Source organism: Gossypium raimondii, chromosome 7 (genome assembly GCF_025698545.1).
Source record: "Gossypium raimondii isolate GPD5lz chromosome 7, ASM2569854v1, whole genome shotgun sequence".
Lineage (NCBI taxonomy): Eukaryota > Viridiplantae > Streptophyta > Magnoliopsida > Malvales > Malvaceae > Gossypium > Gossypium raimondii.
The window spans coordinates 40,578,523-40,588,926 of record NC_068571.1 but is presented as its reverse complement, the minus strand read 5'-3'; positions in this window follow the sequence as shown (position 1 = coordinate 40,588,926).

The window sequence follows — 10,404 nt, the reverse complement described above, 5'->3', positions numbered from 1 at the left end:
ATAAATGAAGACAAGATCTATTATCTTCGATCTACTTCGCCACCAGTATGGGAAGACAAGATCTGTTATCTTTGATCTACTTCACGCCAGTACAAGAAGACAAGATCTACTTTTTCCGATCTACTTCGCCACCAATATGGGAAGACAAGATCTACTGCTACTCCACTGTTGCTCAGGGAGATAAGGCTTTATACTTTCTCGATCTGTTCTCTGCGGAATATGACCTGTATGATTCATTTATGAACCTAATTATGCCTAATGACTAGGATGTCATGATCAGAATGAATCAAATGCTCCTAACTAGACATGTCTGAATGACATTGAATGAATGCAGAATGTCATGAAAATGATATTTTAACGCTTGAGTTATTATTACACCAACTTTATTAAGATTTTATCATTAATGTGTTATAACACCTTCTTGCTCAGCTGGCGTCTCCAAAAAAATAATTAGTCAGATTGCCCCACTGTAACCTTCAAAGTTTAATCCACTAGGATGCAAAAATTGTACCATCTTTCTCCCGTTGTAAACCAAGAGTAAAAGATTTGGCCTTTTCTCAATCCTCTGCTATCACAATTCAAGGATACAGGATGTGAAACTCTTTGGTCTCTTACACCATTCCCAGGGTGTCCTACCAAATGCTCATGCACAAATGAAGAATTTTCTTCTCCAAGAACAACTTCTTCTTATTATTCGGCGATCATTGCTTGCTTGTTCATTTAAGCTTTGTCACCAACACGACATCTTTTCGTTTTTCAATCAATGTTTTAGACAACAAAATTCAAAGGGATAGTCTTAATTTAGACTCTTCCTTATTAGATTTCCAACCTTTGAACCTGGTGCGTTCTAAACAATAGTCCTGTTTGAGGTTCCTATATTATTTAGAAATTTCAAGAGTAATATGCAAAACTTCCCTTGTGAAAGTTTTATTAATCTTCTAATCATTATTCTAATAAAACATGCTTGCAAAAAGATCATGGATAAGAATAGAGCTGGTTCTGAGCATAGCTCGAAATGAATAAATTGTCAAGGATAATAAAGATAGATAACAAAGAAATTGATTTAGGAATGCCTATCTTGGAAATGAATGAAGTGTTTCAAGAATAACAAAAATAGTATAAGGATTAGGTACCCCAGATATCACAGCTTGAACTTCTCTGTACAAACTTTCTGAAGACCATTCTAAGTTTAACATGTGTTTAGGAGATCAACAGTACTTTGTCGATGCCCCAAGATGTCGCCTACCCTTTCCTGTTGATTTAGGTATAGCAAGACCACTGCATGCCCCATTCTGATTAGTATTTGAGCTGCTCTGATTACCTCATGCCTCATTCTGATCAATATTTGAGCCGCCCTTTTCGAGTTTTCAACTCAAATCCCATTGGTCTAAGGCGCCCTTTGCAGGTTTTCACCATAGTCTCTCCATTTTACTTTTTCATTTTTCATTTTCATCTTTTCATTTTTTCACATCACTTCTTTTTTCTTTTTTCCTTTTTTTTTGGGATTCATACTGCCCTAAGGCGAATATCTAAGGCGAATACTCTAACAACTGTTTTCTAAACATTACTCTAACAGAGTCTAAATACTTCAGGGGTTTCCTCTACAGTCTCATTATTTAGAACACCTCTAAGGCGAATATCTAATAAGGACCCTTTTAATTGTGTCTGCATGTATGACATCGATGTGCAAATTTCTCACCACTTCTTTATACATTGTAGTCCCCTTATCCTGAATCAAGACTGGGTAGTAGATTTTCTGCACTAGACGAGTCACCAAACTTGACAATACCCATGTTGATAAGTCTTTCAACTTGCTTCTTGAAGGCAGTGCAATTCTCAATCGAGTGTCCCGTAACCCCAGCATGGTATTCACATTGTATGTTCGCATCATACCATTCGAGATACGGAGGTTGTAGAGACTTAATAAAAAAAGGGGAAACAACATGTGCATCAAACAAATTTTGATACAGTTCCTTATACGGTACTGGGATTGGCGTAAACTGGAACTTCTTAGTCTTCATGCCGGAATCTTGCCTCGATGAATTCTGTTGATTACTAACCACCTTTCTTGGCTGACTCACAGTAACTGATTTAGAGTAACCTATGTTGTTCACCTCATTTTCTCTTCTCTTTGAGACTGACCTCTTGTTACTCTCCTCTACATCAATTTTCTCGCTTCTTATAGCATTTTCGATCATTTCACCATTCATGACTATGTCAGAAAAGCTTTTTGTTGCACTTCCTAACATATGTGTAAGGAATGGAGATTTCAGCGTATTGACAAAGAGCATTGTTGTTTCTGTTTCTAATAGTGGTGCTTGAACTTGAACGGCCACTTCCCTCCACCTTTGTGCATATTGCCTAAAGCTCTCGTTCGGCTTTTTTTCCATATTCTGAAGGGTGATTCTGTCAGGAACCATGTCTGTTACATGACTATACAGCTTCATGAACTCTTGTGCTAAATCCCTCCATGAACCAATCACGCTACGGCTTAGTTGATTGTACCATTTAGATGCTGCCTCTGCAAGGTTATCTTGGAAACAGTGTATCAAGAGCTGGTCATTGTTAACATATCCCGCCATTCACCTGCAGAACATTGTGATATGTGCTTCTGGTAGCTTGTCCCATTGTATTTTTCGAACTCAGGCATCTTAAACTTATGAGGGAGTATTAAATCTGGAACTAAACTCAGCTCCTTAGCGTCAATGCCTCGATAACTTTCAGTGACCTCCATCGCCTTGTATTTCTCCTCGAGCCATTTGCACCTTTCCTCTAGATGCTTTGATAACTCCTCCTTTATTCTTTCTTTTTCAGCCACCTCATCAAAGTCAGCAATAGCGAAATTAGCATGGTGGTTTCCGGGATTAGAGCCCGATCCAGCCTGGAAGTTTAAAGCAATGGCTTGGAACTGTTGAGGCCTGATTATGACAGTAGATTTGTGCAGATATTCAGCTCGAGTTCGCACCTGCGGAGGAGTAAAGCTTGGAGGGTAGAGTGATTCATCCTCGTTACCCTTTTCGCCATCAGCCATGGGACCCTTTCCCTTATCACCTCCTCCGGTCAACAGTTTGGTTAGCTTTGCCATCATATCCTTTTGGGATTCCTGCATTTTCACAGACATATCCTGTTGCATCTTGTCTAACCGCTCCTACACTTGTAGCTGAAGTCGGTCTTGCATCTCCTTCTGGTACTGTTCAAGCTTTTCCAATCTCTGATCAATGTCTTTAATCTTTGCTCGAGTGCCGTAACGGTGTTTGGTTGGTTGGTTGGTTTCCAAGTTAACTAAGCAGTGATTTTAATTAATTAGAATCATTTAACGGTGTCTAATGCATGTGATGTAATGAAATGCAAATGCATGAAATGAATGCAAAAAGAGACGTTAATTCTGGCTCAATTCTTTACTAGAAAAACTTCGCTAGAAAACAAATCTCTTTACACAAAGCGGATATATATACGGCCTCACCTTCGTACTCCAAGCAAAGACATCGACCATTCAGGCATTAAAATGTATCTCGCGAATTTGAGCTCCTTCTTGGTTGATCTAAGTCGTAACTCCTTGCTCGCTCACATTCATTATCTTCTTTAAGAGGTTGAAACCTTTGATGACTTTTGAATAATCTTTGGCAATTTGAATCCTCGGGTCACACAGCAAAGTCGTATACTCCTCTTGTTTGGTTTTTCGTGTCACGTTTTCTTAGACTATACTCGGACAACCATATTATCTTCCACCTTATCAGGAAACCCGTTTTCCGTGGCAAGTTCTCTATTAACAACCAAACGTGAATCAACACATCTTTTCTATGATTAAATGCCATGCAGTAAAAAATGTCATGCAGTCAAAGCAAAAACAAACCCAGGTTAGTATCACACATAAAGATATAATCCAATACAAACATGAAACAGCAAGAACACTTATTTCGGAATCCACTAGGGTTTTGGAATAGTTCTACCTAGGGCAAGTTCCTAAAGCTCAGTATATAACGTTTAGTTTCTAGAGTCAGGGTACCCGAACCAGCAGATTCCTCGATCCTCACCCATCATAGGCTCATGTGGATCGAGTTCAATTCAAGGGGATACATTTCCCTATGGCTGCACGGAGATGAAAATCTCACGAAGACATAGGTACGGATGTATCCCGGAAGCGGTTCACTACCCTGCACGGAGGTGAAAACCTCACGAAGGACTAGTTTCTCGCTCCCACTTAAAGGGGTAAACTGACCATGTAATGCAAAATGCGAAGGGAGATCATGATTTAAAAAACTTTTGATTTTCGACAACAAAGACAAAACATAATCAATTCATGGCTCGACTCTCTAAAAGTCCCCAGCTGAGTTGCCAAGCTGTGGAAACTACCTTTTTAAAAATATACATTTAGTTGTCGACTTTAAAAATGAAAATTAGAGTCGCCACCGATCCTTGATTGAGGTGTGGTCGGCTTACCTTAAAAATAATTTTGGTCTGCGAAATTTGAGAAGATAGGTTCGGCAGTCAGTTACGCACGAGGAAGGGTTAGCACCCTCGTAACGCCCAAAATTGGTACCAAATTGATTATTCAATGTCTTGTTATCGAAAGTTTGAAAAGATTTTAAAAGGAAACTTTTTATTTCATGAATGAATCAAAATAATAGGACATTCTTATTTCAAAGAAATAAAACACCACACCAAGTGAGTTAGGGCACAATATTTTTAAATCTTCAAAATACCCGAATATTGCCTTTTGCTTTTGAAAATTCTTATTTCAAAAAGTCAAAATATCAGGACCAGTAAGTTAGGACCCAACATTTTTGAACTCCCAAGAATAAGCTTTTATTTAAAATTTGCGAATTTAATGCAAAATGAATACTTGGTTTTCTAAATTCATCGAAAAATAATCGCAATCTAGTAAGTTAGGATACGATCTTTCTCGAGAATCATGAGTACCAAATATTTTGAAAATTTATAAAATATGATGATTTTAATACTTTGACAAAACGAAAATATACATTTTTTTAAAAAAGATATGCTAAAAATGGGGTAATGTATAACATGAAACCAATATTCTAACTTCAAGCATATATGAATAAACATTTACGAATATATATATATAAGTATAATATACAAGTAAATTTGCAAACAAAAAGAAGGAATGAAATACATCAAATAGAAACAAATAGAAATACATGTAAAAAAAGTATAAAAGTATGCATATGTATATATTTACGAAATAAAAAGTATACATGTATTGGTGAAACACGAAAGTATATATGTATAATATACAAAAGATAATAGAATATGTGAAATAATAAAAATTTTATAATGATTTTTTAAATGGGAACATGAGTATATTAAAAAATGCCCATGTTATAAAGCGTGTATGTATATATATAGTATAAAGTATAAAAAAAGGAAAGTAAAATAAAAAAGAAAGCATGTATGCGTAAAATATATGCAAATTTAAAACCCTTAAAAGTATATATTAAAATATGCACTTATATTATATATAAAAATATGCGTGTATATGTATAGCAAATACATAGTAGTAATAATAATAGAAAACAATGCAATAATAATGATATAATGTAACATAATAATAGTAATAATGGTATAATCATAGTAAAAAAATGATATAAAAAAATAAAAATGAAAAGAAGGACTGAATTGAATTTTAAACAAAAATGGGGGGCTGATTTAAAATAAATTTTAAAAAATACCGACTTGAACGCGCGCGTAACAGTGGAGGACCAAAAGTGAAATTATCCCTCCTTCCAAAATGCTGCGCAACAAAGGACTAAATTGAAACAAACATAAAATAGGCGGCCCAATTTTTAAAATAAGTAGAATGGACTTAGTTGGAACGCATTAGCAAAAGGGAAAGCCTAAATGCGCAATTAGACCTTTAAAGCCAAACGCGAGGATCCTCCCCTTTGGGTCGGGTCACCGCACGGGTTAAGGCTTGGACAAAACGGCGCCGTTTTGAGGTTTCAATAAAACCCAATTTTTCTTTTAAAAATTTCATAACCCGTTTTAAAATAAAAAAAGAAATGATGCACCCCCTTTTTGTTCTCTGCTAGGGTTTCATACCCAAGCCGCCGCGCTGCTGTTCAACCGTGCGCTACAACTCCGATCGCGACGGAGGTGGCACCGATCGATGCTTCCATCCAAAGAGGTAAGTTTCCCCTCCTCTTTGCTTTGTTATTCCTTTAAAAAAACCCTAAAACGCAAAAGAAAAAAAAGAAAAATAAAACTATAGGAACCTGATTCACCTTTAGAAAAAAACTTTGTATTCTCTGTTTTTCTTTCGATTTCTTTTCTATTTCTCTGTTATCCCCTCTTTTACAGTACTTGAAATCGGCCTTTTGTAACCGAAATAGAAAAGAGAAAAAGAAAAAGAAAAATCTAAATAAATCTGTTCTATTTTTTGTTGGCCCGATTTTTGCTCTTCTGTTTGTGTGTGTTGCTGCAGGTACAAGGCGAGGCGCGCGTGGAGCGAGATTCGCGGCGGCGTGCGAGGGTGAGCTGGGGCGGTGCTGAAGCAAATAGGCTCCTAGGGTTTCTGTTATTTTGTTTTTCTGTGGGCTAGGTTTAGTGGGTTACTAGTTTTGGGCCTTATTGGGTTGTATTGTAATTGGGTTTAAAAAATGTAGATGGTTTATTTATTTTGGGTTTTAGATTGGGCCTGGGCAAAATTGGTTACTACAACTGCCCCTCTTTGCTTGTTGTCGTGTAACGAGAATGGAGCAAAGATTAAGAAAGACCAATTTTGCCCGGTTGCGGTGGATCTTGGTGCTCTTCCTCTTCAAGTAGCCTCGTTCTTTCCTACTACATCTTCAGAGGTATAGGAACTAGTGTTTCAATCTACTCCACTGCAATGTCAGGGAGATAAGATTCGTATGCTGTAGCTTCTCAATTTGCTATCTTTAATCTACTCCACTGCAACTGTTGGGAGATAAGACTTGTAGTTTCAATTTGTTCTGCTACAACTTAAAGATAAATCTGATGCGATATGCTCTACTGCAACTTCAGATAGATGAGATATGCAGTTTTAATCCACTGTATTGCAACTTCAAGGAGATATGATTGGTATACTTCTGTCTGCTCCACTGCAACTTCAGGGAGATAAGACTTGTATCTTTGATCTACTTCGCCACCGATATGGGAAGACAAGATCTGATGTCTTTGATCTACTTCACGTCAATACATAAAGACAAGATCTACTTTCTTCGATCTACTTCATCACCAGTATGGGAAGACAAGACCTACTTTCTTCGATCTACTTCACGCCAATATATGAAGACAAGATCTGCTATCTTCGATCTACTTCACACCAATACATGAAGACAAGATCTGCTTTCTTCGATCTACTTCACCACCAGTATGGGAAGACAAGATCCGCTTTCTTCGATCTACTTCACGCCAGTACATGAAGACAAGATCTGCTTTCTTCGATCTACTTCACCACCAGTATGGGAAGACAAGGTCTGTTATCTTTGATCTACCTCACGCCAGTACATGAAGACGAGATCTACTTTCTTCGATCTACTTCGCCACCAGTATGGGAAGACAAGATATGTTATCTTTGATCAACTTTACGCCAGTACATGAAGAAAAGATCTGGTTTCTTCGATCTACTTCGCCACCAGTATGGGAAGATAAGATATGTTGTCTTTGATCTATTTCACGCCAGTACATGAAGACAAGATCTGCTTTCTTCGATCTACTTCGCCGCCAGTATGGGAAGAAAAGATCTATTATCTTTGATCTACTTCGCGCCTGTACATGAAGATAAGATTTGCTTTCTTCGATCTACTTCGCCACCAGTATGGGAAGACAAGATCTGTTATCTTTGATTTACTTCACGCTAGTACATGAAGACAAGATCTGCTTTCTTCGATCTACTTCGCCACCAGTATGGGAAGACAAGATCTGTTATTTTTGATCTACTTCACGCCATTACATGAAGACAAGATCTGTTTTCTTCGATCTACTTCGCCACCGGTATGGGAAGACAAGATCTGTTATCTTTGATCTGCTTCACGCGAGTACATGAAGACAAGATCTGCTTTCTTCGATCTACCTCGCCACCAGTATGGGAAGACAAGATCTGTTATCTTTAATCTACTTCACGCCAGTACACGAAGACAAGATCTGATTTCTTCGATCTACTTCGCCACCAATATGGGAGGATAAGATCTGTTACACCACCAGTATGGGAAAACAGGATTTGCTATCTTTGATCTACTTCACGCCTGTACATGAAGACAAGATCTACTTTCTTCAATCTACTTCGCCACCAGTATGGAAAGAGAAGATATGTTATCTTTGATCTACATCACGCCAGTACATGAAGACAATATCTGCTTTCTTGGATCTACTTCGCCACCAGTATGGGAAAACAAGATCTGTTATATTTTATCTACTTCACGCCAGTACATGAAGATAAGACCTGTTTTCTTCGATCTACTTCACCACTAGCATGGGAAGACAAGATCTGTTATCTTTGATCTACTTCACACCAGTACATGAAGACAAGATCTGCTTTCTTTGATCTACTTCACCACCAGTATAGGAAGACAAGATCTGTTATATTTGATCTACTTCACGCCAGTACATGAAGACAAGATCTATTATCTTCGATCTACTTCGCCACCAATATGGGAAGACAAGATCTGTTATCTTTGATCTCCTTCACGCCAGTACATGAAGACAAGATCTGCTTTTTTTGATCTACTTCACCACCAGTATGGGAAGAAAAGATCTACTGCTACTCCACTGTTACTCAGGGAGATAAGGCTTTATACTTTCACCGATCTGTTCTCTGGGGAACATGACCTGTATGATTCATTTATGAACCTAATTATGCCTAATGATTAGGATGTCATGATCAGAATGAATCAAATGCTCCTAACTATACATGTATGAATGACATTTGAATGAATGCAGAATGTCATTAAAATGATATTTTAACGCTTGAGTTATTATTACTCCAATTTTATTAAGGTTTCATCATTAATGTGTTATAACACCTTCTTGCTCAGTTGGCGTCTCCAAAAAAACACTTAGTCAGATTGCCCCACTGTAACCTTCAAAGTTTAATCCACTAGGATGCAACAATTTATACCATCTTTCTCCCATTGTAAACCAAGAGTAAAAGATTTGGCCTTTTCTCAATCCTCTGTTATCACAATTCAAGGATACAGGATGTGAAACTCTTTGGTCTCTTACACCATTCCCAGGGTGTCCTACCAAATGCTCATGCACAAATGAAGAATTTTCTTCTCCAAGAACAACTTCTTCTTATTATTCGGTGATCATTGCTTGCTTGTTAATTTAAGCTATGTCACCAACACGACGTCTTTTCATTTTTCAATCAATGTTTTAGACAACAAAATTCAAAGGGATAGTCTTAATTTAGACTCTTCCTTATTAGATTTGCAACCTTTGAACCTGGTGTATTCTAAACAATAGTCCTGTTTGAGGTTCCTATATTATTTAGAAATTTCAAGAGTAATATGCAAAACTTCCCTTGTGAAAGTTTTATTAATCTACTAATCATTATTCTAATAAAATATGCTTGCAAAAAGATCATGGATAAGAATAGAGTTAGTTCTGAGCATAGCTCAAAATGAATAAATTGTCAAGGACAATAAAGATGGATAACAAAGAAATTGATTTAGGAATGCCTATCTTGGAAACGAATGAAGTGTTTCAAGAATAACAAAAATAGTATAAGGATTAGGCGCCCCAGATATCGCAGCTTGAGCTTCTCTGTACAAACTTTCTGAAGATCATTCTGAGTTTAACATGTGTTTAGGAGATCAATAGTACTTTGTTGATGCCCCAAGATGTCGCCTACCCTTTCCTATTGATTCAGGTATAGCAAGACCACTGCGTGCCCCATTCTGATCAGTATTTGAGCTGCTCTAATTACCTCATGCCTCATTCTGATCAATATTTGAGCCGCCCTTTTCGAGTGTTCAACTCAAATCCCTTTAGTCTAAAGCGCCCTTTGCGGGTTTTCACCTTAGCCTCTCCATTTTACTTTTTCATTTTTCATTTTCATCTTTTCATTTTTTCACATCACTTCTTTTTTCCTTTTTTTTTGGGGATTCAAACTGGCCTTTGTGGGTTTTTACCTTGGTCATCTCCTTCTTTAAGCAGAGTATTTCCTGACTGAACCTGAGTTTACAAGACTTTGCAGGTTTACCATCCATCTCACTCACAATCAAAGCTCCTTTGGAAAAGACCTTCTCTATAACATAAAGTTCTTCCCAATTTGGCATCCGTTATATTTTTTGTAGAGTAAGGATCTTCTTCAGCATTAGGTCGCCATCGTGGAATTCTCTAGGACAAACCTGTTGCTATAGGCTCGCATTATTCATTTCTTGGTACATTTGACCCTGATGAATAGCTTTTAGCCTTCTTCCT